Source organism: Octopus sinensis, linkage group LG10 (genome assembly GCF_006345805.1).
Source record: "Octopus sinensis linkage group LG10, ASM634580v1, whole genome shotgun sequence".
Lineage (NCBI taxonomy): Eukaryota > Metazoa > Mollusca > Cephalopoda > Octopoda > Octopodidae > Octopus > Octopus sinensis.
The window spans coordinates 71,838,145-71,855,507 of NC_043006.1; the positions used below are offsets into that span (position 1 = coordinate 71,838,145).

The following is a 17,363-nucleotide window of genomic DNA, read 5'->3' on the forward strand; positions in this document are numbered from 1 at the left end:
GAAAATATTTAACTACAGGTTTGCTAGATCACATCAGAGCCAATATTAAACAACCATCATAGAGAAAACATCCCTTGTTGGCAAAGTATTCCCTCATTTAAAAACATTCAAAAGAATTTGATAGGGAAAAATCAACTACTACATTTAGTCAATCAAGTGTCTACACAGACATCTTAGTAACCTGTGCAGTTCCTCTTTTAGAGATGGCAAAGAATTAGTGCAGTAAGACATGGCTGCTAAATTGAAGCTCCTTTGCCTTCTTGGCTTTCTGATTATTTCCTCAACAAAATAGTGATATTGATTTTTTTTTCTTCTCATGGCACACAGCCAATTTTTCCTAAGAAACAGTCAATTTACAAGCATTATTTCACTGCCCCTTTAGAGATGAATGCTAAAGTTAGGCTCTAGTGGATGTGAAACCCAAAGCAAAACAGCACTAACCTAAATACCACAAAGTATCTAGACTGCTTAACAACTGACTAACCCCCAAATCATTGCAACAGAATAAACTCAGGTTTCAAATTTTGATACAAAGCCAGCAATTTTGGGGGAGGGAGTCAGTCGATTACATCAACCCCAGTGTTCGACAGGTACTTATTTTCTCGACCCTGAAAGGATGAAAGGCAACTTAGACCTCCACAATAGAATAAATATTAACAACGACAGGTGCAGGAATGGCTGTGAGGTAAGTAGCTTGCTTACCAACCACACGGTTCTGGGTTCCATCCCACTGCGTGGCACCTTGGACAAATGTCTCAGGCCAACCAAAGCCTTGCGAGTGGATTTGGTACACGGAAACTGAAAGAAGCCTGTTGTGTATACATATTATATATATGTTTGTGTATGTGTTTATCCCCCAACCCCACCATCGCTAGAGTGGCTGTGTGGTAAGTAGCTTGCTTACCAACCACATGGTTCTGTGTTCAGCCCCACTGCATGGCACCTTGGGAAAGTGTCTTCTACTATAGCCTCAGGCTGACTAAAGCCTTGTGAGTGGACTTGTTAGACAGAAACTGAAAGAAGCCTGTCGTATATATATATATATATTTGTGTGTGTGTGTGTATGTTTGTGTGTCTGTATTTCTGTATTTGTCCCCTTCACCATCACTTGACAACTGATGGTGTGTGTACGTCCCTGTAACTTACCAGTTCAGCAAAAGACATTGATAGAATAAGTACTAAGCTTACGAACAATAAGTCCTGGGGTCGATTTGTTTGACTAATAGGCGGTGCTCCAGCATGGCCACAGTTAAATGACTGAAACAAAAGATAAAAGAAAAAAAATACTTGTAGGCACAGGAGTGACTGTGTGGTAAGTAGCTTGCTTACCAACAACATAGTTCCAGGTTCAGTCCCACTGCGTTGCACCTTGGGCAAATGTATTCTACTATACCCTCGGGACAACCAAAGCCTTGTGAGTGGATTTGGTACAGAGAAACTGAAAGAAGCCCATCGTATATATGTATATGTATATATGTGTGTGTGTGTGTGTGTGTCTGTGTTTGTCCCCCCAACATCGCTTGACAACCGATGATGGTGTGTTTATGTTCCTGTAACTTAGCAGTTCGGCAAAAGAGACTGATAGAATAAGTACTAGGCTCACAAAGAATAAGTCATGGAGTCGATTTGCTCGACTAAAGGCAGTGCTCCAGCATGGCCACAGTCAAATTACTGAAACAAGTAAAAGAGTAAGTTACTTTAGGCATAAGTCAAGCAATTCTCAAGGGAGTGGGTTAGGAGATTAAATCAATCTCAGTATTTCACAGGTACTATTTTTCATCGACCCTGAAAGGATCTGAACACAGAATATAAAGGGTTAGAAGAAATACTGCGAAGCATTTCACCCAGCGCTTTAACAATTCTACCAACTTTATTTGCTAAGGACAATGAATGAAAGAGATATTACAAATTACAAAATCATTGCAGGAAAGGCAGAATTCATCATCATCATCATCATCATCAGCACCATCATAGCCTCATCATCTTTTAATGCATACTTTTCCATATTTGCACGCATCAGACAAAATTTGCTAAGGCAAATTTTCTACAGCTGGATACCCTTCCTGTTGCCAACTTTTACCTGTTTCCAAAAAAAGTAATATTTCCCATAACTAAATATGTTTTCTACAGAAGACTGGGATCAAGCAACATCACTGACATGATGGTGATGCACATTTGCAACCACCACATAATGTCTAGACAAGACTATATACAAAAACACACATACACACACATTTAGGACAGACTTCTCTCAGTTTTTATCTACCAAATCCATTCACAAGACTTTAGTTGGCTCAGGCTTATAGTAGAAGACACTTTTCTCAAAGTACCATACAGTGGGATTGAGCCTGACAAGCTTGCACCAGATTATTAAAAGAAAAAGTATGACATAAGACATCCCAGCAGGGATTACTCTGGCTAATGAAGTTATTTACCCTGTCCAAACGGTGTTCTCTGGACTACAGGCACATACTGAAAGTAAACCTGTTTGTGCAACCATCCTTGCCACTCACACCCACCATTCAGCTTTTTACAAGAGGGCCAGCATCTCTGTCCCCTCTCACTCTAAGTGAAACTTAGAGAAATTGATGAGGGCTTGGCCCAAAAGGAAAATGTATTCACTTGTTTCAGTCTTGTCCACCAAACAATCTCATTCTACAAACCAGCAATGCTTGAACATTGTTTGAATATGTGCAGAATATGACAAACCATGGACAATCACCAGCTAATGTCATGTAAAGTTTGTCCCAAACTGACAATGCCTCCTTGTAGCACTTTCAGAACAAGGATTTCTGCAAGTTGTTCATAATTAAAAATCAGACTCCTGATAATGTTGTTGCTTTTACCCACTACTGACCCCTTATAAAATGCAAGAGTTGACATACCACCAGCCATGTTATCCAACTAGTAAAGAATTGTGTGCACATGATATTTTGTAAATTGGATGCCCAGCTTTGGCCCTCACTTGACCCAGGACCAGCTCTGTTAAAAAGATGAGCTTATAAATGACAACCACATCATCTCATTGTCCACAAAGTTTTGTAGCCACTGCAACCTCAGTACATGCTTGTGCATAATCAACTATGGTATATCAAGCCCTTTGTGAAAAGGACATGAGTAGCAGATGGACTCCTATTACAAGTGGAACATGGCCCTTACAAAAAGTGAAAAAGCAGATGCTCCAGCTTAATCAGATGAAAATTAGAGCAAAGCATGATGGGTAGGTGGTAATAAATAATGGATGAGATGTATATAATTGCTAGGTTTGCTTGGCATTTCGGGGATGTCTCATTTCTAGGTGAGACTAGAGACTCTGCTTGTAACCTTGCTCCAATTCCTATTTGTTTAATGGTCTGGCCCAGACTAGATCTTAACAGAACCTTTAGTACAACACCTCATGACATGTACTGCTTAACAAGTACTTCTGTCAACATCACACTAATTTCTTTGGTTTCTGTTGTGTCAATATTCTGTAAATGATGACATGGCCTTCCCATGTACCAATTTCAATGGGATACCCTTCAGCACATTAGCAGTCTCTACAGCAGTAGCTCAAGAGCCACAACATATACTGTATTTGAGGGTACAAAAGGCACACAGGCATTAGATGCACTCCAATTTCAACAGTACATATTAGGGAATAGAAGTTTTTAGTGCATTAAAGCTTACTGTAGGTCCAACCTCACACATAGGACCAAGGGTGATTTTTGGACACATTCTTTTGGCAAAAAAAGTGTTTTATATGTCATCAAATATAGTATACACTTGAGAGAAGACACCCATGACAAATCAAGCATGTTCAATATAAGAGTTGTCTCATAATAAACATGCCTGGTTCTGATAGGTAATCATTCAGTCTAACTACTAAACATATGTCACTGTATGGTAAAAGAATCTGATCTCCAAAACTAGGACCAAAACCAATTGCACTGAGTGAGAACTGCTTCCAAGTACTAACGGTTGACCCTATCAAAGTGTCTGAATTAACCCAAATGGATCAGAGCCCTGCTTAAGGTTTAATATCCATCTTCTCTATGATATATTACATGAGGTGAATAGATTACCTTAGAATTGTGAAGGTCTCCACACCCCTTAATTACGAAGCTGATGACAAGCATCAACAGCTTTACAAACACCTTCGTCAAAGTCTTAAACTCTGCATTCAGCAGAGTTATGGGCCTGAAAATACTGATGGTGACCCACTTGTTTGTGTCCTTTCCCAATACTGGTATCCTTTTCCAGTTAATATTGCTGTGAATGACAGCACTGTTGTTGTTCATTGCAATAAACTTCTGCCAAAGAAGGAGAAAACAAGTCTGGCATGTATCCATAATAACAATGATTTCTTACATTGGTACAAGGCCACAAATTTGTAGGGAAGTAGGTAGAAATGATCGAATCAATTCCAGTACTTGACAGGTATTTATTTTATTGATCCCAAACAGCAAAGCCAACCCTAGTGGAATTTAGAAACTCCGGACAAAACTAAATAATAGTGTTTTCAAATTTTGCCACAAGGCCAGCAATTCTGCGGGAGGGTGAAAGTTGATTACACTGATACCAACACTCAACTGGTACTTATTTTATCAATTCCTGAAAGGATGAAAATCTAAGTCAACCTCAGCAGAATTTGAACACAGAATGTAAATACGTGTGAAATGTCACTAAGCATTTTGCTTGGTGTGCTTTTCTATTATTGGCACAGGGCCAGCAATTTCAAGGGAGGGGGTAAGTTGATTACAATGACATAAATGCTCAACTGATAATCATTTTATCGACCCTGAAAGGGGTGAAAGGCAAAGTCAATCTCAGTGGAATTTGAACTCAGAACATAAAGACATAAAATGCCACTAAGGCATTTTGCCCAGCATGTTAATGATTCTACCAGCTCACTGCCTCACAAAACTAAATAATAATGGTAACAATTTGGAGGGAGGGGATGAGTTGATTACATCAACCCCAGTGTTCAACAGGTGCTTAATTTATTGACCCCAAAACGATGAAAGGCAAAGTTGACCTCAGCAGAACTTGAACTTAGAATGCAGCGATGGGCGAAATACGGCCAAGCATTTCGTCAAGCATGCTAATGACTCTACCAGCTCGCTGCCTTACAAAACTAAATCATCATCATCATCATCATCATCATCGTTTAACGTCCGCTTTCCATGCTAGCATGGGTATTTACTTCAACACAGGCCATTTCTGCCACACCACCACCACCACCACCACAACAACAACAGCAGTAGTAGTTGCTGCTGCTTATTTTTGCCTGAATCCAAAACCTAAAATTTTTAGTATAAGGAATGTGATTTTGAGAGATTCATGCTGTTCTCTAAGTTTTTTTAGTAAGAAAAAATATAGAGAGAGATCCAAGATGTATTATGGAAATCTTTTTCTCTTTCTGCCTTAGAGTAGGAGGGGGAACTTGTAGGTGCAAATGGGAGTTCACCAGGTAATAAATTTATTGATTCTCTTTTGCTGTCCATGTCTGACCCTGGATAGATGAAAGGCAAGGATAACTGTGACGAGGTTTGAACCCAGAATGTAAACAGCCTAAAGAAATACTGCAAAGTATTGTTCCCAAAGTTCTAATGATTTTAATAATATTGATTTCAAATTTTTGGGCTCAAGGCCAGCAATTTCAGGGGAAGAGCTAAGTTCAATCAACCCCAGTATTTAACTGGTACTTATTTCATCAACCCTGATGAAATTTGAACTCAGGATGTAAAAGCAAACAAAATACCAACTTAATGATTCTAATAATATTAACAACAACAACAATAGTTTCAAATTTTGACACAGAGCCAGCAGTTTTTGAGGGGAGAGGGGGAAGTCGATTACATCAACCCCAGAACTTTCTTTATCAATTCCAAAAGGATGAAAGGCAAAGTCGACCTCAGCAGAATTTAAACTCAAAATGTAAACAGTCAGAAGAAACACTAATGACATGCTAATGATTCTGCCAATTCACCAGCTTATTCTGGCACCCTAATAATAAGAACAAACAATAATTAATAATTATATTAATTGGTTGCTTTAGAGTACTAAAGACTTTTGTTTAGTCTAAAACAGTGTACTTTTGTGAGGTTCACTCGCATTTTTTCTCAAAAGGGTATTAGATGCATGTGAAATGGTTATTAACCAGGAACAGGAAAAATATACATCACAGATTTTTTTTTTTAATTAAATGTGACATTAGTTATTTTTCTCTCTCCTTCTCACTCACTCACTTTCTCTCTCTCCATTAGAAAAAAAAAATGAAAGGAAAATAATGATAATTATAAAAATGCCCACCAGGGGTGAGTTAAATGCAGAAATAGGAGGAAGTTAACAAGATAACAAAGAATTTATTCTAATTCTCTTTTACTGTCCATGTCATCAACTCCACCAACCTAACAAGAACATTAATAACTATTTCTTCTCACTAGGCATAAAGCCAAATTTTTCTGGGAAAGAGAGTTGAAATCGACTGAAGACCAAATCAACTTAAAATAATAATGGCCTACACACACGCGCACCCACACACATTTTTCCTCTCTTCTTTATCGACCATGGATGGATAAAAGGGGAAAGTCAACCCTCGAGGGTGTTTAAATGTAATAGCAAATAGCGCTGGCCTGCTTGGCTCCCTCATGTCTACTTTAACTAACTCCTCTATTACTCTAATAATCTATATTGATATAGCACACTTTCATTACACTCACTGTGTGCGTGCGTGTGCATGTTTCTTTCTCTGATTAGGTAGAACTCTGTGTGTGCGTGTGTGTGTGTGTGCACATGAGAGAAAAACAGTTATGATCAGACTCAAGTGTTCTTAAACAGAGAGGTCACAGTATGTTTGATGTGTCTAAATCAGTGCGTGTGTGTGCATGTGTGTGTGTCTGAAACAAGGAACAGATACAGAGAGAAAAAAAGTGGGAAGGGGAAAGTAAGGAAAGCTAACATAAAAAGAATCCCAGAATTTATGGTCTTGTGCCAATATAAGAAATCACCATCATAATCATCATCACCATCATCACTACACGAATGGATTTAATTGACTCACTCATCTCCCCAAATTCTTGGCTATCTGCCCACATTGGAAACAATTATCATTATTATTATTATTACGTTCTGACTTCAAATTCCACTGAGGTCAACTTTGCCTTTCATCCTTTTGGAATTGACGAAATAAGTACCAGTTGAGCACAGGGGTTGATGTAATTGACTAGCCCCACTCTCCCAAAATTTCAGGCTTTGTACCCTTACTGTAGAAAGAAAGGATTATTAATATTATTACTACTACTACTAATAATAATAATAAAATTGGGGGAGGTAAAAATGCCTTAGGTAACAACAGTTATGCTCAGAGATCAACCTTACCTTTCATCCTCCAAAGGTTGATAAAATATAGCACCAGTTGTCATTTATCCCCATTCCCAGACCAATCTCGCCGAGAGACCTTTGGATAAAGATATTCTAGCTATTATCATCACCTTTTTAGGACTACACTGTTTAATGTTTCCTTTAACTTAACACAGTAGGGATGTAATTAGAGGGTGTTAGGCTGCCACTTTTAGGAGCACAAATGAATGCATTGAAGCTTATTAAAGAACCAGTCATATAATCCTCAGAAGTCTTTTGTCGGCAGCAGCAACTTTATCTTGTATCCAAGAAGTTATTATTGCAGAATTGTTAGCATACTAGATGAAATGCTCAGCGGTATTTCACCCGTTGCTACATTCTGGGTTCAAATTCCGTCAAGGTTGACTTTACCTTTTATCCTTTCAGGGGTCGATAAATTAAGTACCAGTGAAACATTGGGGTCGATGTATTCAACTAGTCCTCTCCCCACAAATTTCAGGCCTTGTGCTTATAGTAGAAAGGATTATTATTATTATTAAGGCAGCAAGCTGGCAGAAATGTCAGCACATCAGGGAAAATGTTTAGCGGCATTTTTTTCTATTTTATGTTGTGAGTTCAAATTCCACTAAGATTGACTTTGCCTTTTATCCTTTCAGGGTCAATAAAAAAAGAAACAGTTGAGCACTGATGTCAATACAATCAACAAAACTCCTCCCTGCTATTTTGGGGTCTTGTGCCTAAAGTAGAAAGGATTATTATAAATATCACCATTTCTGCCATGTTGATGAAATTCTGGCATTTGTTTCCCTAATGTAGCACATTCCTGACAATGAAATCGTTTCATTTCAGCTCTGGTCTCTTGCTTGGTACAATAATAACATTGTTTTGTTTTTGTTTTTTCATTTGCAGAAATTTTAGACATTATGGAAGAAGAAGCTACTTCAACCAACTAAGGACTAAAATAGGAGATAAGTTGGACCACAGAAGGAGACAGGTCAAAATAGGAGACTCAATACATTAGCCTGAATCTGCCAGATGCAACAACCAAATTTCCTCAGCCACACTCTACAAAAGGAGACTTTATTATTTGATACATCATATAATGTAGACCCAGACTCTTCCAGGGGCACAAAAAATGCTCACAGCTACAACACTTGGATCATAGACCTGACAGAACAGAGCTGATGATGGGGCAATATAACAGCAGCTATACCTTGCTACACACTATGTATGTGTGTGTGAGAGAGAGAGAGAAAGAGAGAATGTATGCAGATGTATATACACATACACCCTCACAGTTATACACAAATATACATACATATATCATCATTGTTTAACATCTGTTTTCTATGCTAGCATGTGTTGGATGGTTTGAGAGGAGCTGGCAAGCCAGAGGACTGCATCAAGTTCTACTGTCAGCTTCGGCATATTTTCTACAGCTGGGTACCCTTCAAAGTGCCAAAATTTTACAGAGTGTATTGGGTGTTTTTACATGGCACCTGTGTTGGTGAGCTCACCAAGTAACTTCCATGACAAAAAACCCCACAACTGAGGGGATGTACCAGGCATTTTACCAGGCATCTTGTTATAGAGGAAATATATAGTTACTCCAGTTGAGGAGAGAGAGAGAGAAAGAAAGAAAGAAAAAAGAAAGAAAGAGGAGAGTGTGTTGATGTGCCAGGGCATAGCCTCAAGAAACAAAGTGAATGTAAGTGAAATGGTACAGAGAATTGCACAGGGAGTTCAAGGGAGTACAATGTGGAAGAGAGGAGGTAAAGGGAGGGGGCACATTGAGTAGTGAACACAGCTATATATGGGGAATGGAAGCATAGCTATGATAGAGCTGTCTGGGAAAGAACAGTTGAGATGACAAAGCAGCAGTGGGCTGCAGGAGGATGGAAGAGAGACAAGCAATAGTGAATGAAGAGGTTGTAGTTTGGTTCACTGCAGTAGAGGGTGTGTGAATTAAGGTTACTTAATGTTACATGTGAGTAGACGGTGCATAATGCACAACGCTTCCAGATCTCAGTTTCACTGAAGTGGATGGGTCTTCTCAAGAACTTAAAATCACCAGACATCTTGGGCCACTGTCATCTCCTCCATGAGTCGCACTTGAGAGTGGTTCCTCATTACTTCATCCCTTGTCTTCTTGGGTTTCCTCTCTTGTGGAGGGTCTGTCAACTTTAAGTGGTTAGCACTTCTTTATACAGCTGTCTACATACATACGTGTATACACACAGACACACATATACATACATTTATACATATATGTATTCATATGCATACACACACACATATATACATATATACACACACACACACACACACACACATATATATATACACACATATATATATACACACACACATATATATATACACACACCACATATATATATACACACACATATATATATACATATATATATATATATATACACACACACACATATATATATATATATATATATATATATATACATATAAGTATACATATGCATACATATATATACATTCACACAAACACAAGTAAACGCAGTAGCCAAATGGTTAGGAACTCACTTTACAATCAAGCAGTACTGGTTTTAATTCCACTGCAGGTAGTTTGAGTAAATCTAATTTTCTCTAGCTTTGGGTTGACCCACACATATACATATAATTTTATTCTAATTACTGTAAAACTCTTTGTATAATATACACACTTTTCACCCAACCCCAAAATTCAGGTTAAAAATGTGTTCCCCATCCACTTTTATAAGAAAACAATAATGCTTTGTTTTTTAGATTATATTTTTAATATATTATTGATATGTTTTTATTATATAATGGTAGACAAAGCGGCAAACTAGCAGAATCATTAGCACACTGAACAGTATGCTTATCAACATTTCGTCTGTCTTTACCTTCTGAGTTGACTTAGCCTTTCATCCTATCAAGATCGATAAAATAAGAACCAGTTGAGTATTGGGGTTGATTTAAACCCTCATCCGAAATTGCTGGCCTTGTGCCAAAAAGCAAAACTAATATACAGTAGAACCTCGCAGTACAAATGCCCATTGTACGAGTTTTTTGCTGAGACTCATGTAAATTTTCATCTTGAAGTACAAGTGGAAATTCACAGTACAAGCATGCAAATCATTCCATTTTTAAGATAATTCAGTTAATAAAACTAATTAACATATTTCTTTTGCATTCTCTTTTTTAAAATTGTCATTTTACTTGTAACTACACCTTTTCTGTTTTAAAACTCTTAAAAAATTATTTTATAATCGAAATCGAATTGAACCAGCCAGGATCCCTGGTCTGGTGGTACGTAAAAAGCACCATCCGACTCGTGGCCAATGCCAGCACCGCCTCGTCTGGCTTCCGTGCCGGTGGCACATAAAATACACCAATCCGACCGTGGCCGTTGCCAGCCTCGCCTGGCACCTGTGCAGGTGGCACGTAAAAAGCACCCACTACACTCACGGAGTGGTTGGCGTTAGGAAGGGCATCCAGCTGTAGAAACACTGCCAGATAAGACTGGAGCCTGGTGCAGCCTTCTGGCTTCCCAGATCCCCGGTCGAACCGTCCAACCCATGCTAGCATGGAGAACGGACGTTAAACGATGATGATGATGATGATGATGATGATGAATAATAATAATTGTGTACAGTGCTCAGGTGCACTACAACTCATCTAAAGTGTATATATAATCAGGTGTAGTTTCGGTGGAATTCGGAAAGCATGAGGGCCTTAAAGGATGTGGTTTTTGGGGCTGGAACAGATTAATTATATTTTAGTTAATTTCAATGGGAAAAATAGATTTGTAAAACGAGTAAATCATAAAACGAGCTCGGTCATGGAACGAATTAAACTCGTACTGCAAGGTATCACTGTATAATGGGAGGAAACATCAGTATGCTTGGCGAAATGTTCAGCAGCATTTCGTCTGTCTACGTACTGAGTTCAAATTCTGTCGGGTTCATCTTTGTCTTTCATCCTTTCAGAGTCAATAAAATAATTACCAGTTGAGTACTGAGGTCGATGTAATCGACTTACCCCCTTTGCCCCAAATTGCTGGCCTTGTACCAAAAATTTAAGACCAATATACAGGGTGTCCGAAAGTCTTGTTACCACCAGTAAAATTTTGCTTTAATTTTTTGTTATCAAGGAGATTGTTTCACAAGAGTGATATCAGAATACGCAACAGCTGAAGGAAGCTGTTTTGGCAGCTTTTGCAACAATCACCAAAGCACAGCTTCGTAGAATATCACACAGGACATGGCACCACATCATTTTGTGTCATGAAAATGGTGTTCTCGATGTGACAGTGTCAATGAAAGTGAATATACTAAAACCAGTAAATGTGTTTGATATTATATTGTTCCTCTATTATTCTTATTACTTTTCGGTAGCAGGTGACAAGACTTTCGGACCACCCTTTACAATGAAATATCAAAAATACACAGATTGTAATATATTTTCTACTTCCGTAGTAGTTGTGCAACGCTAACCAACACTACAGGTTTTTAAGACAACTTTGAGATGTGCATTACGCATGGTTTATAGTATTATATGGCAGTGCTCCGTCGCCCTTTTTCACTTGTATACTTATATTCTTTTGAAAAGTCGGCCGCACACCTGAACTTAAAATATAACTAAAAGCATAGGGGGAAAATTATATTCAGGTTACACTGCGGCACACATAGCATCGTCTCGTGACACATCAATGTATCGAGGCATATCGGTTGCGGAGCACTGAGATATAGTATTATATAGTTTATAGGTACACGTCCGTCCCTGATAAGATTGCGTCCTGCAAGGGGAGATGACTCCGATCATATTGGAGTTATCTCTCCTGGTTATGTAAATACAAAACGTAACCTGTCAGACGACGGGTAACAACTGAGAATACGTTAACATCTATAATTAATTGATAATTAAAAAGTATTATTGCTATTAATGATTACAATTATTGCAAATACAAAAACGAGTAAATTATTTTTTATCTTATTTTAATCTTCTATCTTTTACTTGTTTCGGTCACTGGACTGCGGTCGTGGTGGAGCACCACTTCGAAGGGTTTCAATCAAACAAATCGACCCCACTTCTGAGATTTTAAATCTAGAACTTATTTTATAACTCCCTTTTGCTAAATCGTTAAGTTACGGGAACGTAAACAAACCAACTCCGGTTGTCAAGCAGTTGGGTGAAGGTAAACACACATTGATGTTTCTACATACACGATGGGCTTCATTAAGTTTCCATCAACCAAATCCACTCAGGGGCTATTGTGGAAGACACGTATCCAAGGTACCACCCAGAGGGACTGAACCCGGAGCCATGGGGTCGGGAAGCAAACTTCTTACCACAGCCATGCCTGCACCTAATAACGAATAACAGAATGGCTGGCGTTAGGAAGGGCATCCAGCTGTAGAAACCATGCCAAATCAGACTGGAGTCTGGTGCAGCCCCTCAGTTCACCAACCCTAGTCAAATCGTCCAACCCTTGCCATCATGGACAACTGATGATGATGATGATGATCATGAAAATTAGTATTTATGCTTTTATCTTATACAAGCACCATGAAATTTGAATAAAGTAAAATTCCAAATTATTGCACCTATGTACATGTGTCTCCTATCGTATGAAGGGTAACACATTAGACATGCAAACCAAGAAGAAAGCCTCTGTGTGGTAACTCAACTTGCTTGATATAACAGTTAAAATCTCTCACAAATTTCACTCAATCAGATTAAAAATGAAGGGTATTGTAGCAATTAATTATCCCTGTGAAGGTGAACTTGGTGAACTTACTGTATTATCAATACATTAGATAATGTATCTAAGATACACGATATCTGAATAAATGATAGGATGGTGACAGCTGAAGCAAACATCAGTGGTCAGTGTGTGTTTGTGTGTGTGTGTGAGAGAGAGAGAGAGAGAGAGAGAGACAGACAGACAGACAGAGAAAGAAAAAAAGAAAATAACCAATACAAGAGATACAGTTTAATAGCTGCCTCTTTCTTGCTCTCAAGTTTGGAGATCAGCTATGTCCTTTCGGGAGTTGATAAAGTATCAGTCCAGGACAGTAGACTAACAGGATTGTCAGAGCATGGATGAGATGCCCTGCAACAGCTATTTCTGGTTTTGTACATCATGAGTTCAACTCCAGCTGTGTTCCTGAAAACTGGTGACACTTCTGTGAAGAACAGTAACTGACAGATAGTATCAACCAAGGAAACACAGCTTCCTTTATTTAATGGGAACATTGACTATCACCGTTACATGTCTTGTTCTTCAATGAAAGTCATTCACTGTTTACATGCTTGAATAGCCTAAGCCTGGCATTGTTACAAGCGTCTATACAAAACTTTAAAATCTGAAAGAGAAAATGCATTAAAGGGATAGATGATAAATAATGATAAAAGTTTGAATAAAATCCACTGGTGCTAGTCAAAAATAAGAAGCTACTCCATTCATTGTAAATCATACAAACAGGCTTTGTCTAACAGAAAGGCATATCTTCACCCATGTGAAGGGTTACCTAGTCTGTTTTAATATCCTGTGTGTAACCAAAATATATCTGCATGCTTGGCCAAGTTCCTTTCGAGTGTTTTGGCCTCATGGCGGGAATGACCAACACCTTTGGCATTATGTCATGCTTGAGAAGAAGACCATCAAGCCGAGCAAAATCGCAGTCATGGCAGATACTGGTATCATGCCAGTGCCACGTAAACATACCCATTACACTCATAGAGTGGTTGGCATTAGGAAGGGCATCCAGCCATTAGAAAACCATGCCAAATTAGATGGAAGCCTGGCACAGCCTTCCAGCGTGCCAGCCCAATCAAACCATCCAACCCATGCCAGCATGGACAACAGACGTTAAATGATGATGATGATGATGATTCATAAACAATAGTCCAATGGATACACATTCAAACAGATATATAGTATACATACAAGTATTCTATAAAATTTTCAGCAGTATTTCAGTGACTAAGTACCTGACAACCTAGTATTTTCTATCATGGCTTGTAAGCTAAATGAAATAAAAACAACCAAAACTTGACTACTTGAAACCAATTCATGCCATGCCTGCAGTAGCAGCTAAACCTGCTGATAACAATGACACCTGCTGTTGACTCAGCCCCCTCTCAAGTCACATCAACCTTCTGTAAATGGGAGACAAGGACCAGTGTGGTATCATAGCATTACTAATACAGAATGACAAATTACCATCTATACTTGCATTTCCATCACAACAAGCTCATCTATCATCTAATACATGGAAATGAAATTAACAATGTGTGGTATTAACTTTATGATGTCGATTTTATAAAATATATATTTATATGATGATTATAGTGTTTAATGTAATTTTGTTTGTGTGTGGTGTTTATATTTCTAATATTGTCTGAACATAAAATATCAACCTCCACCAATACTTAACCAATGACAATCAGATACCCATCCTGCTGTTTAACGAGGCTCACTGTACATGATACATAAATACACATACATACATGTGTGTGTGTTAATACATATATATTCATATATATACAGATACATATAAATATATACACACACACATATGTATGTATGTATGTATGTATATATAATATATATATATATATATATATAACACACACACACACACACATATATATATATATATATATCGGTTCTATTCAATGTATTTAATGTTACTTTTTTAACACAAACAGGAATTACGTGGAGGAGCTACTTGAGGAAGGAGTTTACAGCTTGGTGCTTTTTTTTTTTTTAATGAAGGGATTTTTTTCATTCCAGAGGGATTTAAAATTGTACCCCAGCTACAAATGGTGATATCATCATCTGTATCTGGAGATCAATGTAAATTGTCAATGTTCACAAAGACAAAGGCAACAAGTTGGCAAAATCATTAGCATACCAGGCAAAATGCTTAGCGACATTAGGTCTGTCTTCATGTTCTGAGTTCAAATTCTGCTGAAGTCAACTTTGATTTTCATCCTTTCTTGGTTAACAAAAAAATCAGGTACCAGCTGAGCACTGGGGTCAATGTAATTGAATTATTCCCTCCACCAAAATTGTTAGCCTTGTGGCAAAATTTGTAACCAATATTCACAAAGACAGACAGGCACACGCACACACAAACAATCTATTCTAGGCACAAGGCCCGAAATTTTTGGAGAGGAGGCTAGTCGATTAGATTGACCCCAGTATGCAATTGGTACTTAATTTATTGACCTCGAAAGGATGAAAGGCAAAGCTGACCTCGACAGAATTTGAACTCAGAACTAAAGATAGATGAAATACCGCTAAGCATTTCATCTGGTGTGCTACGGTTTCTTCCAACTAAATATATTACTGCTCTAATGTTTTAGGGTGAGCTTCTTTTTCAGATATATGAATTACTGATGATATATATATATATATATTTCAAGGGTTGAATAGAAAGAACACAACAAAAGGAAATATTTGACAAAATCCTATATATACTAGTTGATTGGTGACACAGTAAGGAAAGAAATCCAATCACCTATGCAAGTGAAGCAAAAAGTAGTGATGAAAGGTAGGAGGCATAACATATATGTGTGTGTGTGTGTATATATATATATATATATATATATATAAAATATATATGTACAAATATATATGACATGTTTTTGACCCCCAGACAGAAGATAAACTATTTTTACTTCAAATTTTTATAAATTTTTACTGATATTCAATAAGATGAGATTCATCATCGAAACTGGTAATATTTTCTTTATAAGCTGTGTGGCTTCAGTTTCAGTCCCACTGTGCACCATCGTGAACAAGTTCATTTCACCATAGCCTTAGACTGACCAACGCATTGTGAGTGGAATTAGTGAAAGGAAACTGAGTAGCCCATCATGTGTGTGTATTTGAAGGTAGATATTCCATGGCTTCGCTTGCAACCATGTGAGTGAAATGGTTATATGATATTTACAGTTCTTGACATTATGATTAGTCACGCAGTTCTCCTAAACACCAGCAGAAAAATTCCACATTTTTAATGAAAAATAGGCAACAGCTGGTGAGAGAAGAAAAGCATTTAGCTATTAATTGTTGCCTCAGATAAGTCCCCATTCAACCCATACTAACACACAGAAACAAACATTAAACAACTGAATATCATAAATGTGTGGACTTATATGTGTGTATGTACATATATGTAAAAACAAAACTGGAGAGATTGTGTATAAAATAACTAGTTACACCATCTTGCATGGATTTCACTAACAAAAAATGATTAGTTATCTAATGTAAATAACACAATGAATTTGCATTGGATTAGTGACAGTGTTGCCATCACTGGATTAAGCAAATAAAGTTGTTTGCTTACCCAGTGAAGACAACACTGTTCAGCAACATAATGAACGAGAATTACTCGATTCTGAAGATTTGACAACATTTGCATATCAAATATACAATTTATGTTATATAACTAATAATCATTCTTTGTTAATGAAACATGTGCAAGATGATGTAACTAAATATATTACAAACAAACTCTCCTGTTTTGTTTTCCATACTCTGTGACATACCTGACTATGGATATCAGTCAAATGATACGTGAACTATAAGTCCTACTTAGTTTCACTTCAAACATATGAGAATATACATGGCATTCTAAATGACCTATTTCATGCATGCTAGCATGGAAAATAGCTGTAGAAATGATGATAATGATTGTATGTGTGTGTATATTTACACACACACACATATATATATATATATGAGTAGTGTATGTTTGTGTGTGTATATGTATATCATTATCATCATCAACGTTTAACGTATGTTTTCCATGCTGGCATGGGTTGGATGGTTTGACTGAAAACTAGTAAGCCAGGGAAGTGTGTGTGTGTGTGGGAGGTGCAACAGATTCTGATCTGATTTGGCAAGGTTTCTATGGCTGGATGCCTTTCTTAACACCAACCACTTCAAGGGAGTAGAGGGTGCTTTTTATGTGCCACTGGCACAGGTGCCATTGACCCGCCAC

General features: G+C 37.7%; 1 protein-coding gene across 5 annotated transcripts in view; it reads right to left on the reverse strand.

Moving 5' to 3' along the window:
- Nucleotides 1–17,363, reverse strand: part of LOC115216706 (zinc finger protein 883-like) — a 44,274-nt gene that overhangs the window by 6,637 nt on the left and 20,274 nt on the right. The window contains exons 1-2 of one of the 5 annotated variants that reach the window (XM_029786240.2): nucleotides 6,398–6,409; nucleotides 2,243–2,245 (exon numbers count right to left, since the gene is read on the reverse strand). The exons of the other annotated variants lie outside the window; for them this stretch is intronic. The gene's annotated coding sequence lies outside the window, so the exon portion shown is untranslated. Of the gene's footprint in view, nucleotides 1–2,242; nucleotides 2,246–6,397; nucleotides 6,410–17,363 lie in introns of those variants that run through there. 5 annotated transcript variants of the gene reach the window in all.